Consider the following 20,009-nt stretch of genomic DNA (forward strand, 5'->3'; position numbering starts at 1 on the left):
CCAGAGGCCCTTTGGTGGAGGGCCAACCCCAGGCAGAACCTGTCATGGCTGTAGACTTCCCATGAACCTGGATGCAGGACTAGCAAGTGGGCATTATAGGTGGCTGATTAAAGACTTTGTCCAGATGGCCACCAAGGGTCCATTTCTGGGTCTTTCCTTGGCTCAAGAAACCTTTTCACTACAGAACTGCATTGGTAACTACAGAACATGGCACACAGAACATGAATGCAAGTGTCTTGTTAAGGCAGTAGAAATTATTATCACAATTTATTTTCGCATTTGTTTTCTCCTTTTGAATTCTGGCATTATAATGGGACACAGCTCAATCAAGGTTCGGCAGCTGAGAAAATGAGAGAAGGTATGGTGTGGCCTGGAGGAATTTCCTGCAGCGGGGTAAATGGCAGGCCAACCCCATCTGGATCTTTCCCATGACCAAGAAACCCTTTCACCAAAGCCTGCTCGTTTCCTACAAGATCTTCCCTGCCCTGATAATCTCTCCATCCTTCCCTCCTTTCTAAAACCAGTATTTTCATTCATTCATTCATTCAAGATGTATTTTCCTGTTTGGAAATTTTCATCCATGTATTGTCTATCTTCCCACCCATCCCACAAGCATCAGAACAGAACCACTTTTGTGGGGGGCTCTGTACCAGCACTGGGATCACACCTTGAATAAAACATTGAATTTGTTTCTTCCGTCAAGGAGCTTAACGTTATCTGGTTGAATACATTCTCATTTAAAACCTCTACCATTCCCAGAAAACTTATTAAAGATGTGATTAAAGAGATAATCATATAACCTTACTTAGTTATTGAATAAGCCTTTTTCCTGGTCCTGAATGCAGGAGTGACGAAGGCTTCTTGAAGACAGTTTGCTTGGCTGTGAACAGTGCTGCAATGCTCAGGAACAAGGCTCAATGCTCAAGGGTGGGAGCTGTCACCACATAGGTAACACCTGCTGTTTTTGTTCCTTGATAGCTTGGCTCAGGAAGGATGATGGTCTGTGAAAGTGAAAACCCCCGGATGAGGGAAAAATCAACATGATCCAATGCTGAACTAGTTTAGGCCTATGCTATTTCCGGTGAAGGGATGCCACTACTGACCACAACCCTATCTCGAGAAACATCCAGTTATTACCCCTCTCAATCTCTACATACAAGATGAAGACTTTTGACCTGGTCTGTGTCCACTCCAAGCTGATGACTTATAAAAGTGGCTGTGGCTCAAGAACCAGCCAACCACAGGGGACAGCAGGTGCACAAGCTTGTAAGAGTAGAAATGAAAAGGAATCTCTTAACTCAATTTGGAGAAGTGAATACTTGAGCCCTGAGCATCTTTGCAATGACGCCAGCTCAAATCAGGTCAGGCACTTTCTGTGGGAGGCTAATCCCTGATTGCCATCTTGCTTTCCACTTCCATATGGAAGTAACATGCACTGGGGTAGAGGGCATGGGGACAAGGGACTTGCTACATTTGTTCTGACAGCAGTGTGATATAATCACCTATCTCATCTGAGACACCGTCATATTTTATATGAAAGACAAGTTCTTTCTCTTTATAAAATGCAATTATACATAAATAGTTCATGTTATCTGCTCTTAAAATTTTAGCAGCAGGACTTAATGCTGCTGGTTACCATGGTAACAGGCAAAGTTGGCGATATTGAATATTACTGTATTAACTTCCTCTCTCTCTCTCTCTCTCTCTCTCTCTGTGTGTGTGTGTGTGTGTGTGTGTGTATGTCTGTGTGTTTTAATGGCTGTGTTGCATATAGGGGATGGTTTTTTCCAGACTACAGTGTCAGAAAAGTTAGAACATGAGACTGTCACCAATGTGACAAGTGAATACATTGGAAAAGTCAAGCCCAGCACAGATGCCTTTCATTTCTTGGTCATATCCCTTATTTCTTGCACCCATCCCTCCCTGCCAATTTTATTAAGGTGTAATTGACAAATGAAATTATATATCTTTACAGTGTACAATGTGATGTTTTTATACAGTGTACATTGTGAAAAGATTAAATCAAGCTAACAGATTTATTTTTTGCAGTGAGAACATTTAAGATCTATTCTCTTAGCAATTTTCAAGTATACGTTATTATTGTACATTCAGTGCAATAGATCTGCAGAACTTACTCATGCTGTCTACCAAACTTTGTTCACTTTGACCAACATCTCATTTTGCTCCCCCATCCCCAGTACCTGGCAAACACTATTCTTTGCTTTTGTGAGTTTGAAATTTTATTTCATTTAAAAAATTTTAATTTTTGACGCTGGTGGTATATGTGTTTGTTTGTTACAAGGGTATTGCCTGCATAATGGTAGAAATTGGGCTTCTAGTGTTTCCATCACCCAAATATTGAACACTGTACCCAACAGGTAATTTTTTAGCCCTCACTCCCCTTCCATGCTCCTCCCTTTTAAGAGTTCCTAGTGTCTATTTGCATGATATTTGCATGATTTCTTTTTCTACCCTTTTACTTTGAGTCTGAATGTGTCTTTAGCCAGTAGGTGGGTCTTTTTTAGACAGCATGTGGTTGCGTCTTATGTTTTTTATAACCGAATTTGCCACTCTGTATCTTTTAAGTGTATAATTTAGGTCATTTACATTGAAAGTTAATATTGATATGTGAAGTCTTGTTCCTGTCATTGTGTTATTAACTAGTTGTTTTGGAGTTTCAATTGTGTAATTGCTTTATAGGATTTGGGAGCTTTGTATTTTGGTATCTTTTTCTGATAGTATAGTATTTTCATTTCCATATTTAGAACTCCTTTGAGCATTTATTGTAGGGTCTGTCTAGTGGTGACAAATTCTCTTAGTATTTGCTTATCTGGGGAAGACTTTATTTCTCCTGCATTTATGAAGCTTAGTATGGCAGGATGTAAAATTCTTGGTTTGCATTTATTTTCATTAAGGAGGCTAAAAATAAGCCTCTAATCTATTCTTGCTTGTAGTGTTTCTGCTGAGAAGTCCAATGTTTGATCAATTTTCCTTTCTAGGTGATTTGAATTTTTGCTCTAGCTGCCTTTAATATTTTTTATTTCTTCAGCATTCACTTTGCATAGTCTGAAGACTGTGTGCCTTGGTGATGTTCATCTTGTATAGAATCCCAAAGATGTTCTCTGAATTTTTTGTATCTGGATGTCCAACTCTCCAACAAAATTAAGAAAATTTTCTTGAGTTATTTTCAAATATGTTTTCCAGTGGCTTACTTTTTCTCTTTCAGGAATGCTAACAAGTCATAGGTTTTATTGCTTTAGATAATTCATATTTCTCACAGGCTTTGTTTGGTTTTCAAAATTCTTTTTACTTTTGACAAATTAGTTTCAATGATCAGTCTTCAAGCTCTGAAATTCTTTCTTCTGCTGGTGTAATCCATTGTTAAAAGCTTTCAACTATATTTTCAGATGTCTTAAGTGGACTTTTTATTTCAAGAAGTCGTTTTGCATTTTTTAAAAGATACTTATCTTTCCCATCATTTCCTGGATTGTTTTTATAGTTTCTTGTGTTGGTTATCAACCTTGTCTTCAATCTCATTTAATTACCTTGCAATTTATACTTTGAATTCTTTGTCATTTCTCAGTTTCTATTTTGGTTAGGGTTTATTTCTAGAGAGCTAATATGATCCTTTAGTCATGTCACAACACTCAGATTTTTTCATGATGCCAGATTTCTTACGCTGATTCCTTCTCATCTGGAGCAGCTGCTCATAGAAAGCCACTTTTATTTTTGAATTGATTTTTATTTAGGGATTTTTTTTCTTATTATTTTTTTCTTTCTCCATCCTTCCCTTTCCCTAGGGAGTGACTGTAGAGTATGTTGTGTAGGGTCTTTTAGCTTTGCTTCTATAGCCCACGCCCTTCCATTGGCCAAGCTTTATGTTTGGCTGTGCAGTTCAACCTGCAGGCTAGTAGATGGCGCTGATCGGTAAGAGCCAGCTTGTAGCACAGCAGATAGGTAGGTACTTGGTCTTTGTTTACCTGGAGGTGCTCTCTGTTGCTTCGGGTGATGGGCTGGACAGTGAGGTGCTTGGTGCCCTGAGTTTTCTGTTCAGCAGGGGGTGGGTAGAACTGGGCAGAGCTGGCCTCCCTGGCTTGCCCACAAATACTCCAGTGCCAAGTATAGGGACCAACCCTTATGGGGATCGGCTTTGGGAGCTCCCAGTGACATGTGCTGAGGTCTCTACATGGGGTGAGGGGGCTGCACCAGCTCCATGTGCTAGATAGGCAGGAATGTGATCTATTCCCAATCACACCAGTCCTGGGACTCATTATTCTTAGTTCAGATCCTCACTGTTGTCTACATCCAGGCCACAGTGGGTTGAGAGCTATGGAACACACCTGTCTTGAGACTCTCCACAAGAGTGGTTTTGGGGCAGAACCTTTTCAGCCCAATATGAACAGTGTATGGCTCTCTTTCCTTTGATGTGGTAATGCTGTTGCATTGTGAGGGACAGGGGATATACCCTGCCTTTCAGCCCCTGTGGATGGGTGTCTGTTGTGGTGGTGTCAACTGGTTGGGCTGGCCTGACCTCAGGCCCTGGGAAAAGTGGTCAGGTGCCAGCACTGTTGGATTGGTCTACATAGTGCCACAGTTCCCAAGCCCTTAGATGGCCTACTGGACAGAGAGCATGGGTCCTTAAAACCCATTTATGCCTAGTGTTCCATTATTGGCATGCTAAGCATATGGGACTTATTTATATCCTACTGCTCAAGATCATCGCTAAGGTCTGATTGGAAAAATTTTAAAAAATTGCAACCTCAGGCATAAATGCGTTAAGGGGCTGGACTGGGGTTGGGGCACCCTAGGCTTCAGGCATTGGCTGTGACAGGGAGGGGGCTGCCTGGTCCCTGAGAGGCTGATAGAACCCTCAGGCGGGCGCAGGCAGAAGGCCCAGGTGGTGGGAGCCTGAGGGCAGATCACAGGCCTGTGGGGACTGGGCTCTCAGAAGAGCTGTGGTTACAGCGGAAATGTTCAGGCAGGAGCCAGGTGGCCTTTCACGGGGGAAGGGAGGGCCCCTCAGGGCACTGGAGATTGGCATCCGGGGGGCACATGGCCAACTCACACTTTGCTCCTGCAGAATCAGTTCTGGATTTTGTTCTTGGGGGCATGCAGAGGTGCCAGGCCTCCTCTCTCCCTGGCCTGGGGTCAGCAGAAAGTGGCAGATGTCTGTGGCTTGTCGGTGGCCTCTGGGAGTCTGGGTCTCAGAGAAACACCTAGCCAAGGCCAGTGTTTCTGCAGGGGTGGGTCAACTGCACGGGGGACCTGCAGCAGGTAAGCCCCATTTTGCAGGAAGCAGCCGAGGCCAGGAGTGGTGTAGTGTGTGGTCTGGCATCTCCTCTGCACAGCAGCTGTGCTGTCTCTCCTGGGGGTGTGCAAAGAGCCTGGCCTCCCTCCTTGGCATGGCAGCTGGCACCAGGCTGACTGTGGGATTCCAGGTGGGCTTGAGCGGTGCCTCTGCAAAGTCTCTGGGTAGCTCTGTGTTCAGCTGGAGGCCTAAGGAGGATTATGGGGGCCCTCCTGTGGCTAGGATTGTAAAACTCTGTGATGGAGGTGTGAGTCCCGGAGCCATGTCACTTGTGAGAACAAGTGACAGAATTATCCTTTTTTCAAAGCTGAATTGTATTCCATTATACATATATGTATGTGTGTGTGTGTGTGTATATATATCAATCTCACATTTGCTGTATCTACTCATCCATTGATGGACACTTAGGTTGATGTTGTATCATGATTATTGTGAATACTGCTGCAAAGAACATGGGAGTGCACATGTTTTATTGACATACCGATTTCATTTCCTTTTGATATATACTGTTGAAGTCAAATAAACTATAGAGACGAATCTCTGACATGAAAATATTTTGTTTAGGAAAAATTGCAATTGGGAAGATATACACAGACTGCGTGGTCTTCGGTGTATCCAAAGAACAAAGAGAAGGTTGGAAGTTTTATAACAAGGAGAAATGTTACGTATTTGTTCTTCAAGAAAGTTCGTGGCACTTGTAAAGTTCTGGGGAGTGAGCAAGCTCTGATTGGTGAGTGGTGGTGATGGTAAAACTAGTCCTAGATTTGCACCAGGTTGTGTCAGTAGCTATTAGATATAACTGACTTCAGGTTACTACAGGCAATTTCACAGCCAGGCTTGCAAATAACTACATTCTTGGAGTGGTGTTACGTACCCTGAGTGTTTTTCCCCTCTGGCTTCTCAACTCTGTTTTCATTCAGTTAGAATGACCCAATTTGTAGAATCAACTTTCACAATACTTGGAAGCGAGACAACTAGATCCTATGGTAATTCTATTCTCAATTTTTTTAGGAATGTCAATACTGTTTTACAAAGTGGCTGTATTAATTTACATTTCTACCAGCAATGTACAGGGGTTCCTTTTTCTCAGCATTCTCATCAACGCTTACTTTTGTCTTTTTGATAATAGCCATTCTAACAAGTGTGAGGTAATGTCTCATTGTGGTCTTAATTTTCATTTTCCTGAAGACTAGTGATGATGAACATTTTTTCATATAACTGTTGGCTATTTTTATGTCTATTGGGTCCTTTGCCGATTTTTGTTTGTTTTATGTTGAGACATATATCCATATGTTTACATATGAGACAGAGTCTTGTTCTGTCAACCAGGCTGCACTGCCGTGGCACAGTCGTGGCTCACTGCAGTCTTGACCTCCCAGGCTCAAGTAATCCTTCCACCTCAGCTTCCTGAGAAGCTGTGACCACAGTCATGCTCCATCACACCCAGCTAATTTTTTTTTCTTTCTTTTTTTGTAAAGACAGTGTCTCATCATTTTGCTCAGTCTGGTGTCAGATTCCTGGGCTCAACAGATCCTGCTGCTTTGCCCTCCTAAAGTGCTGGGATTACAGGTGTGAGCCACCGCACCTGGTCCCTTTGCTTGTGTTTTAATAAAGTTATTTGGTTGTTTTTTGTTTGTTTGTTTTTTGCTATTGAGTTGAGTTCTTCATATATTTTGGAAATTAACCCTTTATCAAATATTCAGCTTGCAAATATTTTCTCCCATTCTGTAGGTTGTCTCTTCTGTTAACTGTTTCCTTTGCTGTGAAGAAGCTTTGTAGCTTGATATAATCCTATTTGTCTATTTTTGCTTCTGCTGCCTATGCTTTTGGTGCCATATCCAAAATATCATTACCCAGACCAATGTCAAGAAGCTTTTCTCCTATGTTTTCTTCTAGTCATTTTGCATTTCCAGGTCTTATATTTGAGTAATTTATTTTGAGTTTATTATTGTATATGGTATAATCTAATTTAATTCTTTTCCATGTTGATACATAGTTTTACCAATACCATTTATTGAAGAAGAGACTATGTTTTCCCCATTGTGTATTCTTAATACCTTTGTTGAAGATTGGCTGTATATATATGTGTGTGTATATATATATATATATATATATATGGATATATTTCTGGACTGTCTATTCTGTTCCATTGTTCTATGTGTCTGTTTTTCTGCCAGTACCATGTTGTTTTAATTGCTGTAGCTTTGTAATATATTTTGAGATCAGGTAGTGTGATGCCTTCAGCTTTGATTTTTGTTTTGTTTCATTTCTAACTTCTAAACAATATGGAAGCTTCTGGCTTTTTTCTTCTCACTCATGATTGCTTTGGCTATTTGGTGTTATTTTGTGGCTTCATACCAATTGTAAGATTATTTTTACTTTTTCTGTGAAGAATGACATTGGAATTTTGATAGGAGTTGCATTCAAACTGTAGATTACTTTTGATTATGTGGCCATTTTAACAATATTGATTCTTCCAATTCATAAATATATTTTTTCATTTACTTATATCATCTTCAATTTTTTGTCAGTGTTTTCACTTCCTTGGTTAAATTTATTATTATTTTATTTTTTGATGGTATTATAAATTGAATTGTTTATTTCTGTTTTCAGGTACTTTGTTGTTAGTATATATAGTTGCTACTGATTTTTGTATGTAGTTTTATATCCTGCAACTTCACTGAATTTGTTAGTTTTAACAGTTTTTTGGTGGCATCTTTAGGGTTTTCTATATATAAGATCATGTCATCAACAAACATAGACAATTTCTTTTTTCTCTCCTCTTTGGATGCCATTTATTTCTTTTTCTTACCTAATTGCTCTGAGTAGGATTTCCAGTATTAGATTGAATGGAAGTGACACAAATGGGCACCCCTGTCTTGTTCCTGATCTTAGAGGAAAAACTTTCTACTTTTCACAGTTAAGTGTCATGTTAGCTGTGGGTTTGTCATATGTAGTTGTTACTTGTTGAGAGTTTTTATCATGAAAGCATGTTGAATTTTGTCAGATTTTTTTTCTAGTATCTGTTGTGATAATCATGTTTTATGTCCTCCATTCTGCTAATGTGGGTTCCCATTTATTGGTTTGTGTATGTTGAATCATCCTTTCATTCAAAGAATAAATCCTGCTCAATCATAATGTATGATCCTTTTAATGTACTGATAAATTCGATTTGCTAGTATTTTGTGGAAGATTTTTATGTCTGTGTTCATTAGGGATATTGATTAGTAGTTGTCTTATAATGTCTGGCTTTAATATCAGGATATTGTTGGCCTAATAAAATGAATTTGGAAGTACTTCCTCCTATTCAGTTTTTCAGATAAAAATTTGATAAGGACTGGTGTTAATCCTTCCTTAAATGTTTGGTAGAGTTCACCAATAAAACTGTCAGGTACTGGTCTTGGCTTTATTGGGAGTTTTTGATTACTGATATAATTTCCTTACTCATTATTGGTCTGTTTGGCTTTTCTTTTCTTTTCCTTTCTTTTTTTTTTTTTTGAGATGGAGTCTGGCTCTGTAGCCCAGGCTGTAGTGAAGTGGTGCGATCTCGGCTCACTGCAAGCTCCGCTTCCTGGGTTCACGCCATTCTCCTGCCTCAGCCTCCCGAGTAGCTGGGACTACAGGCACCCGCCACCACGCCCAGCTAATTTTTGTGTTTTTAGTAGAGACGGGGTTTCACCGTGTTAGCCAGGATGGCCTCGATCTCCTGACCTTATGATCCACCCGCCTCAGCCTCCCAAAGTGCTGGGACTGCAGGCGTGAGCCTCCGCACCCAGCCTGGATTTTCTATTTCTTCATGATTCAGTCTTGGTAGGTTGTATGTTTTTAGGAATTTATCTGTTTCTCTAGGCTATCCAATTTGTTGACATATAATTGTTCCTAGTATCTCTAGAAATCTTTTATATTTCTGTTATGTCAGTTGTAATGTTTGCTCTTTCATTTATAATTTTATTAATTTTAAAGATTTTTTATCTGAAAGTTTTCTTTTTTTAGTCTATCTAATGGTTTGTCAATTTTGCTTATCTCTTAAAAAAAAAAAAAACACAAGTCTTAATTTCCTGATGTTTTCTATTATTTTCCTAGTCTGTATTTCAGTTATTTGTTTCTGTTTTGATTTTTATTTCCTTCCTTCTGCTGACTTGGGCCTTAGTTTGCTCTTTTTTTTTTTTCTAATTCCTTAAAGTGTGAAGTTAGGTTGCTTATTTGAGATGTTTTCTCTTTATGTAGGTGTTGGTCACTATAAACTGAACTCTTAGAACTGTTTTAGCTGCATGCCATATAGTTTTGATATGCTATTTTTTCATTTTCATTCATCTCAAGGTTTTTTGTTTGTTTTCCCTTTTGACATCTTCTTTGACCTGTTGATTGTTTAGATGTGTATTGTTTAGTTTCTACATATTTGTGAATTTTCCAACTGTCCCCCTGTTCTTGAGTTCCAGTTTTATACCATTTTGTTGGAAAAGAAAATTGATATGATTTCAGTCTTTTCTAATATGTTAAAACTTGTTTTGTAGCCTAACATATGATTTGTCCTGGGTGTTTTTTCATGTGCACTTCAAAAGAATTTGTATTTTGCCGCTGTTGGGTGGAGTGTTCTGTATATGTCTGTTAGGGCCATTAGCCCCAAGTCCACTGTTTCCTTATTTATTTTCTGACTGGATTATCTATAAATTATTGAAAGTGGGATTACTGGCTTGGTGCAGTGGCTCACGCCTGTAATTCCAGCAGTTTGGGAGGCCGAGGCAGGTGGTTTACTTGAGGCTAGGAGTTCACGACCAGCCTAGCCAACATAGAGAAACCCTGTCTCTACTAAAAATACAAAAATTAGCGGGCATCGTGGTGCATGCCTGTCATCCCAGCTACTCGGGAGGCTGAAGCATGAGAATCCTTTGAACCCGGAACGCAGAGGTTGCAGTAAGCTGAGATCATACCACTGTACTCCTACCTGGGCGGAAGAGCAAGACTCTCTCTCTCAAAAAAGAAAAGAAAGGAAGAAAGAAAGACAGAAAGAAAGAAAGAGAAAGAAAGAAAGAAAATGGGAGTCCTCTACTATTACTGTATTGTTGTCTATTTCTCCCTCCCATTAATATTTGCTTTATTTAATAGGTGCTCCAGTGTGCAACCAACATGCATTATATATTTGCAATTCTTATATCCTCTTGATGAATTAACCACTTTATCATTATATAATGACCTTCTTTGTCTCTTGTGACATTTTCTTTTACTTAAAGTCTATTTTGTCTGATATAAAAATAGCCACGCTGGCTCTTTTTTGTTTATCATTTTCTTTTTCTTCTTCTTTTTTTTTTTTTTTAATTATGCACTAAGTTCTAGGGTACATGTGCACAATGTGCAGGTTTGTTACATAGTTATACATGTGCCATGTTGGTTTGCTGCACCCATTAACTCGTCATTTACATTAGGTATTTCTCCTAAATCTATCCCTCCCCTAGCCTTCTACCCTAGGACAGACTCCAGTGTGTGATGTTCCCCACTCTGTGTCCAAGTGTTCTCATTGTTCAGTTCCCACTATGAGTGAGAACATGCGGTGTTTGGTTTTCTGTCCTTGTAATAGTTTGCTCAGAACGATGGTTTCCAGATTCATCTATGTCCCTGCAAAGGACATGAACTCATCCTTTTTTATGGCTGCATAGTATTCCATGGTGTATATGTGCCACATTTTCTTAATCCAATCTATCATTGGTGGACATTTGGGTTGCTTCCTAGTCTTTGCTATTGTGAATAGTGCCTCAATAAACATATGTGTGCATGTGTCTTTATAGTAGCATGATTTATAATCCTTTGGGTATATACCTAGTAATGGGATGGCTGGGTCAAATGGTATTTCTAGTTCTAGATCCTTGAGGAATCACCACACTGTCTTCCACAATGGTTGAACTAGTTTACACTCCTGCCAGCAGTGTAAAAGCGTTCCTATTTCTCCACATTCTCTCCAGCATCTGTTGTTTGCTGACTTTTTAATGATCACCATTCTAACTGGTGTGAGATGGTATCTCATTGTGGTTTTGATTTGCATTTCTCTGATGACCAGTGATGGTGAGCATTTATTCATGTGTCTGTTGGCTGCATAAATGTCTTCTTTGGAGAAATGTCTCTTCATATCCTCTGCCCACTTTTTGATGGGGTTGTTTTTTTCTTGTAAATTTGTTTAAGTTCTTTGTAGATTCTAGATATTAGCCTTTTGTCAGATGGATAGATTGCAAAAATTTTCTCCCATTCTGTAGGTTGCCTGTTCACTCTGATGGTAGTTTCTTTTGCTCTGCAGAGGCTCTTTAGTTTAATTAGGTCCCATTTGTCTATTTTGGTTTTTGTTGCCATTGCTTTTGGTGTTTTAGTCATGAAGTCCTTGCACCAAGCGGACCTAATAGACATCTCCAGAACTCTCCACCCCAAATCAACAGAATATACATTCTTCTTAGCACCACATAACACTTATTCCAAAATTGACCACATAGTTGGAAGTAAAGGACTCCTCAGCAAATGTAAAAGAACAGAAATCACAACAGACTGTCTCTCATACCACAGTGCAATCAAATTAGAACTGAGGATTAAGAAACTCACTCAAAACCACACAACTACATGGAAACTGAACAACCTGCTCCTGAATGACTACTGGGTAAATAATTAAATGGAGGCAGAAATAAAGATGTTCTTTGAAACCAATGAGAACAAAGACACAACATACCAGAATCGGAGGGACACATTTAAAGCAGTGTGTAGAGGGAAATTTGTAGCACGAAATGCCCACAAGAGAAAGTGGGAAAGATCTAAAATCGACAGCCTAACATCGGTGAATCCAGGAGCTGGTTTTTTGAAAACATCAGCAAAGTTGATAGACCGCTAGTAAGACTAATAAAGAAAAGAGAGAAAAATCAAATAGACACAATAAAAAATGGTAAAAGTGATATCACCACCAATCCCACAGAAATACAAACTACCCTCAGAGAATACTATAAACACCTCTACACAAATAAACTAGAAAATCCGGAAGAAATGGATCAATTCCTGTACACATACATCCTCCCAAGACTAAACCAGGAAGAATTTGAATCTCTGAATAGACCAATAACAGGCTCTGAAATTGAGGCAATAATCAATAGCCTACCAACCAAGAAAAGTCCAGGACCAGACGGATTCACAGCCAAATTCTACCAGAGATACAGAGAGGAGCTGGTACTATTCCTTCTGAAACTATTCCAATCAATAGAAAACGTGGGAATCCTAACTAACTCATTTTATGAGGCCAGCATCATCCTGATACGAAAGCCTGGCAGAGACACAACAAAAAAAGAGAATTTTAGACCAATGTCCCTGATGAACATCCATGCTAAAATCCTCGATAAAATACTGGCAGACAGAATTTAGAAGCACATCAAAAAGCTCATCCACCACGATCAAGTTGGCTTCATCCCTGGGATGCAAGGCTGGTTCAACATATGCAAATCAATAAATGTAATACATCACATAAACAGAACCAATGACAAAAACCACATGATTGTCTCAATAGATGCAGAAAAGGCCTTTGACAAAATTCAACAGCCCTTTATGCTAAAACCTCTCAGTAAACTAGGCATTGATGGAACGTACCTCAAAATAATAAGAGCTATTTATGACAGACCCACAGCCAATATCATATTGAATGGGCAAAAACTGGAAGCATTCCCTTTGAAAACCGGCACAAGACAAGGATGCCCTTTCTTGCTACTCCTATTCAACATAGTGTTGGAAGTTCTGGCTAGGGCAATCAGGCAAGAGAAGGAAATAAAGGGTATTCAGTTAGGAAATGAGGAAATCAAATTGTCTCTGTTTGCAGATGACATGATTGCATATTTAGAAAACCCCATCGTCTCAGCCCAAAATCTCCTTAAGCTGATAAGCAACTTCAGCAAAGTCTCAGGATACAAAATCAATGTGCAGGAAATCACAAGCATTCCTATACACCAATAACAGACAAACAGAGAGCCAAATCATGAGTGAACTCCCATTCACAGTTGCTACAAAGAGGATAAAATACCTAGGAATCCAGCTTACAAGGGATGTGAAGGATCTCTTCAAGGAGAACTACAAACCACTGCTCAGTGAAATAAAAGAGGACACAAACAAATGGAAGAACATTTCATGCTCATGGGTAGGAAGAATCAATGTCGTGAAAATGGCCATACTGCCCAAGGTAATTTATAGATTCAATGCCATCCTCATCAAGTTACCAATGACTTTCTTCACAGAATTGGAAAAAACTACTTTAAAGTTCATATGGAACCAAAAAAGAGCCCGCATTGCCAAGACAATCCTAAGCCAAAAGAATAAAGCTAGAGGCATCACGCTACTTGACTTCAAACTATACTACAAGGCTACAGTAAAGAAAACAGCATGGTACTGCTACCAAAATAGAGATATATAGACCAATGGAACATAACAGAGCCCTCAGAAATGACACCACACATCTACAACCATCTGATCTTTGACAAACCTGAGAAAAACAAGAAATGGGGAAAGGATTCCCTGTTTAATAAATGGTGCTGGGAAAACTGGCTAGCTGTATGTAGAAAGCTGTAACTGGATCCCTTCCTTACACCTTATACAAAAATTAATTCAAGATGGATTAAAGACTTAAATGTCAGACCTAAAAACCATAAAACCCTAGAAGAAAACCTAGGCAGTACCATTCAGGACGTAGGCATGGACAAAGATTTCATGACTATCATCATGAAATATATTTTTCTGTCCCTTTCAGTCATGGACTGAAAGCCTAAGTCAGGTCTTTGAGTCCTTAAAGCTAAACTGTGTCTCTTTTAAGCAGAATTTATCTGAATGTTGTTTTTCAATTCATTCAGCCACTCTGTATTTTTAAATCAGAGAACTTAATCCATTTACATATAAATTAATTTTTGATAGGTAAGAATTTAATATTGCCATTTTATTGTTTTCTTACTATTTTGTATTTCCTTTGTTCCATTCTTTCTCTCTCACTGTCTTCCTATGTGATATAACTTTTTGTAGGGGCAATCCTTTCTCTTTATCTTTTGTGTATCTATGTCAGATTTGTGTGTGTGTGTGTGTGAGATTACAAGGCTTACCTACATCATAGTTAAGTCATTATATTTTAAGCTGATATCAATTTAACTTTCATTTCATACAAAAGCTTTACACTTTTAACTTCTCTTCCCCCAACATTTTATATTAACGTCACAATTTACACCTGTTATAGGTCACATACCCATTGACAAATTATTACAGCTATAGTTATTTTATTACTTTTGTGTTTAAATTTTTACACTAGAGTTAAAAATGATGTGTCCACCACCATTGCAGTTTAGAGTATTCTGAATTTGACTACATTTTTATCTTTACAGTGAGTTTTATACTTTCATCTATTTTCATGTTGTTAGTTTTGTACTTCTTCCCTGTTTCCCATTCTAAAAACTGTTTCCAGTCTCCATGTCCATGGTACAAAATTCTTTTCATCTTATTCCAGATTTCCTTCCCTTTCTGTTTTTCCTGTTTGCATGCTGTCAGCATTCTCTGTGCCTCTCTTTTGGACTCACTTTCTCTCTCACACATCTCTGCTTGGCTTTATTTTTTCCTCATTATAAACAGGTGTTTTCTATGTGTTGAAAAGATAGCCCCTGGCAGCCCCAGATTAACAACTTTTCATCGTAGAAACTCTTTTTCTATTGCAGTTGCTCTTCCCAACATCTGTATATTTGTCCCAGGAAAGGATGCTGATCGGTCTTGGTTGAATCGTATGTCTACTCCTGAGCCCATCACTGCCCTCGGTAATGAGATGCTATGATTGGTTATTTGTGGATTATATGCCCAACCACAGAAAGGGAATGGGGCTGGGCAGTCCCAAACAATAGCTGTTATCATCTACTACAGCCCAGAGTGAGAGATTGTGGGACCTTTTCTCTCTTTCATAGTTCCATAGGAAGGGTATTTGGTTGTTCTTAGGAAACTAAAAGGGAAGTAGGGATTTCTTTGGTGGTTGAAAGCCAGCTTAGGTTCTAGGTATAGATGGCTGATTGAATGTATACATCAACTAGTGTATTAGTGCAGTTCTGAGTAAAGAGAAAGAAGGTTTAAAATATGGATATATATAAACTCAAAAAAAGGGAGAGGAAACAAAAACATGGAAATTTGGGGAGTTGAAAAGCACATGGACAAGTGGGAACTGATTTGCTTCTCCCCCCCTCTGGCTTAGGAGTCAGCTTTCTCTGGTCTACTGAGAAGCAGCCTGATTTACACTGAAGAACCACTAAAGGCTCGGGAATTGGCACTTCCTGGTACTTCTGGAAGTGGAGGTGAAGATGAGGCTTGAAAAAACAGAAAGTATATCTTCTCAGAGAGGGTGAAACACCAGGCATGAAAGACAGCAGGGATGCTGTACTGAAAATGGGGTTATATGAACATTTCTATATTGAATGACCCCTGGTTTTCTTCTCACACTCAGCTTCCAGGATGCTGACTGCCAGGCCTGTATTTTATAGGCAGGGGTTTAGAGAAATCTTTAGGTCTCTCTTCTTGGTCGGTTTCCCCAGTGATACTGATATTGGAGGGTCTTTAAGGGAATGCCCCATGACTCCTCTCTGGTAAAGCCCATAGTTGATAGATCTCATCATGTGATTGAGCCTGCCATCAGTGTGTTAGTGTCCTCACCTTAAATTACACAGATAGCTCAGGATCTCCAGACAGCTGAGGAAAGCCTGTTACATGAAAGAAGTCAGCACAACCAGAAGTATCCTCAGATTGCCTTTCCTCTCTATTTTATTTTGTTGTTGTTGTTGTTGTTGTTTCTGAGACAGAGTCTTGCTCTGTTGCCCAGGCTGGAGTGCAATGGCGCGATCTCGGCTCACTGCAACCTCCACCTCCTGGGTTCAAGCTATTCTCATGTCTCAGCCTCCCGAGTAGCTGGGATCACAGGTGCCCGCCATTGTGCCCAGCTAATACTTGTATTTTTAGTAGAGATGGGGTTTCACCATGTTGGTCAGGTTGGTCTTGAACTCCTGATCTCAGGCGATCCACCTGCCTCGGTCTCCCAAAGAGCTAGGATTACAGGTGTGAGCAACTGTGCCTGGCCTTTATTGTAGATTTTTAAATATTTGTCTTCCAACACTTCTGTAGGAATTTTTGTTCATGTTCTACAGTTTTTAGCGTTCAATACTTGTTCTCTGAATGTTTCTTTTTATAGCTTTTTTGTTGTATTATAAAATTTTATTATACTAAGGACAAAGGGAAGATACTAGAAGCTTCCAGGAAGGGAAAAAAAAATTGTGTCATATACAAAGGATCAGGAAACAGAATGGCTTGAAACATTTCAGCAGCAATACTGGAAGCTAGAAGCCAGTGTTGGTTTAATGCCTTGGAAGATTGGAAGGACAATACTTTTCAACCTAGAAATCTTCATCCAGACAAGCTATCAAGCAAATGTAAGGACTGAATAATAGCTTTCTTAGACATTAAAGTCTCCTATACTCTGTTATCAAATTATTAGGAGATGTGCTCCACCAAAAGTAGGGTTTAAATCAGGGGAGCGAGAAAAACAGAGAATGGAAATGCAGGATATCTAACTGAAAAGAGTTGTGAAGGAAATTCTCAGATACGGAATGAAGGGAGACCCCAGGGCAACAGCTGTGCACCAGATATGAGGGTGATTCGTGCAGACTGGAGCAAGTCGGAATGGTCTGGAGAGATTCCTTCAAGAAGACCTATGTGGGAAAGTTGGCAGGAAGGAAGGTAAGGTATGGTGGAGGCAGGGGAGCTGTGAAAGAGGAATGTTCTAACTATGGAAGATCAGAGATAATACCTAAAACTAAAAGCACACTATATTGGTCCTTTTTTATATTTCAGAGATATCAAGGTAATATCAAATGAATCAGCTAAATGTTGAAAGTGGTTGTCTCTGGGAGTTGGGGGTGGGAGGAATAGAGAGAGGCAGAAGGCTGCTATTTTTGTAGCAAGTCTTGTAAATGTACTTGATTCTTAAACTATGAGTATGTATATCTTTTTGATCAAAGCCAGTTTAGATATCATGCCTAGCTCCCTCTGCAGCTGCCCACTCAGTAGTTGGCCGTGTGTTCCTTCCCAGAGAGTCAGTAGCCCCATGGCTGGTGTGTGGTATATACTGCACACAGAGCACCTCTTTGTGGTAACTGCAGCTGGCAGGCACCCCTGTCTTCTTGCCTACCACATCTCATCTCCAAGGCCAGTTGCTTCCTTGTTGAATTAAACATAATTTCTCCTGTCTCATTTTGACATTGAACATGGCTTTGAGCATTTCCCTGAGTCTGGAGCTACCTGGTTCTTGACAGGAGCTGTTATGAATGCTGATGGGAGTATGGGAGGATAAGGGATTTGGTGAGTGCATGGGTGGGAGAAGCAGGGAGATGGAGAGCGTAGCCCCTGGCTGGGTGTTTTAGATTGTAGCTTGATGTCCAGCAGTCTGGCCCCGAAGTGGAGATGTTGTGCTGCTTGTCCTGACCAGCTTGGTGCCTACCCAAGTCATGATTCTGGTAGCTGGAAGAAAGCCTGACTCACCTATTTGTCTGAGGGTCTTGGGTGGGCTTTTGGGGCTTAGGTTTCACTTCTCTGCCAATGGTGATGGTGATGCCCTGCAGACACTCCTGGCAGGAACTTGACTCTACTTTTCTCAAGGCTTGATCCCAACACCACCCTCTCCAGGAACCTCGCTGATTGCCTTGTGGAGGAGAGTTCCTTCCGTTTTTGTGCTGCCATGTATTCATATCTTGGTCATTTTAAGTTGGTCTATCTTTCAAACTTACGTGGCTTTTGTAGGTTCCTGTCATGTCTCCCAAATTACTCCTAACTCAGTGGCTTAAAACAATAGCCATGAGTCTAGCTCACAAGTCTGGGGAGCAGTTGGGCAGTTCTGCTTATCTAGGCGAAGCTTAACTGATCTCAGATGGGCTCACTTACATGTTGTAGTCGACTAGTTGAGGGTCATCTGGGGACTGACTGGTCTAGAAGGCCTTCACTCCCAGGTCTGGAAGTTGGCTACTTGTCACCAGGTGTCCAGAGTTCTCAACCATAAAGTCATTCATCCTCTAGGAGCTAGCTTGAGTTTTTTCACATGGCAACGTCAGGTCCAAGAGACAGAAAAACCCTCAGTGTCCCTTGAGGCCTAGGTTTGGGATTGGCACAACATCACATCTGTCACATTCTGTTGGCTGAAGCCAGCCCTGATTCAAGAATTAAGGAGATAGATGCCATCTCTTGATGGGAATTGCTGCAGTGACATTACAAAATCACAAAGTCAGGGAGAGAGTGGGGGATTGGGGCGAATTTTGTAACCTACAGCAGAGTAACAAAAAAAATCTAATGTTTTTGAACACTTAAAACAGTGCCTGTTATACAGGGAGTGTTTTATGTGTTCCAATCACATTGTGCGTAAGGTTTCTCGTCTTTGAAACTGGGATGATCATAGTACTCACTTCATGGGATTGCTATGACGATGACATGAGATAGGGAGCTTGCCCAGGGTCATGTGGCTATTAAGTGTAGAGGCTCTGGGACTCAGTGCAGTGCAGTGATTGTCTTACTCTTTCCTGTCATCCACATGGGGATTTGCCCAGGACCTGGCACAGAGCAGGCCCTTCTAAACAGGAATCTAACTAGAAGAATAAATGCATATGTGCCACAACTGAAAAGGGAATATCTGAGAACCTGCAGAATATCTTCCCACCCCGAATGTTTTGTTATTTAATAGCAACAAACAATTTATCAGTGACAATCTCCGACAGACAAATTATCTCAGAGAAATAGGAGGTGAGGAATTCTTCATCCTGAGGAGGAAAAGGTGGGGCCCTCAGCTCCCTTCAGCGCCATGTTTTCTTCACTTTGGTGAATATGCCAGCCTCCCTATAAAGTCTTCCTGTGTCACTGCAGCCCAAATGAAAATCTGCTTTCAAGGTTTTACAGAGCTAATTACCTCAGATGCCTTCTGAGACATTCAGACCCCAAAGAGTTGAAAGCAGTATTAGGCCAAGCTATAACATAACACTTTGTGTTCCACATTCTAGTATATCATTTTAAATACAGTATCTTCTCATATATGCTCATATGCCCACGTGTTTATTGAATCTTCATTCACCAATTCATCATCCATTCATCTATCCACTCATCCAGTTATTCATGCAATCCACTCATAAATTCATGTACTCACGAATCTACCTTTCCCTGTACCCGACCAAATGAAACTCCGTCTATTTCTACCTATGTTACTTTGGCCACTCATTATTATCCATTCAGTCATCAGTGTATGTATCTTGCATCACCCTCCTATTCATCTGTATATCTGCCCTTCCAAATATCAATTCGACCTTCCCTACATCTATCCCTTCTTACTGCATTACTTGATTCTTCCATCTGCCCATTTAGTAGCCCATCACTATGTTCATTTATCTAATTGTCCATCTATTCATCCATTAACTCATTTCACCCTTATGTTCATGCTTACTGAATCCTCTATAATTTTTTAAATAATATATTTACACATCCCTTCATTCTCTTTTTCCTCAAATCAATTCTTGCTTTCTCCTTCCATCTACCCATTTATTTATCCCTACTGTCAAAGTTCTATATGTATATTAATTTATCCATCTTTCTATCTATTCATTTTTTCTTTCATTTTCTTTTTCTTCTTTTATGTATTTATTTATCTAGA

General features: G+C 39.9%; 1 long non-coding RNA gene across 1 annotated transcript in view; it reads left to right on the forward strand.

Moving 5' to 3' along the window:
* LOC126943632 (uncharacterized) overlaps positions 1-15,630 on the forward strand; it is a 65,112-nt gene extending 49,482 nt beyond the window's left edge. The window contains exons 2-4 of the long non-coding RNA XR_007721777.1: positions 5,873-6,038; positions 15,010-15,105; positions 15,531-15,630. This is a non-coding gene — a long non-coding RNA (uncharacterized LOC126943632). The remainder of the gene's footprint in view (positions 1-5,872; positions 6,039-15,009; positions 15,106-15,530) is intronic.
* The last annotated feature ends 4,379 nt before the right edge of the window (positions 15,631-20,009 follow it).

Source organism: Macaca thibetana, chromosome 19, assembly GCF_024542745.1.
Source record: "Macaca thibetana thibetana isolate TM-01 chromosome 19, ASM2454274v1, whole genome shotgun sequence".
NCBI classification, from domain to species: Eukaryota; Metazoa; Chordata; class Mammalia; order Primates; family Cercopithecidae; genus Macaca; species Macaca thibetana.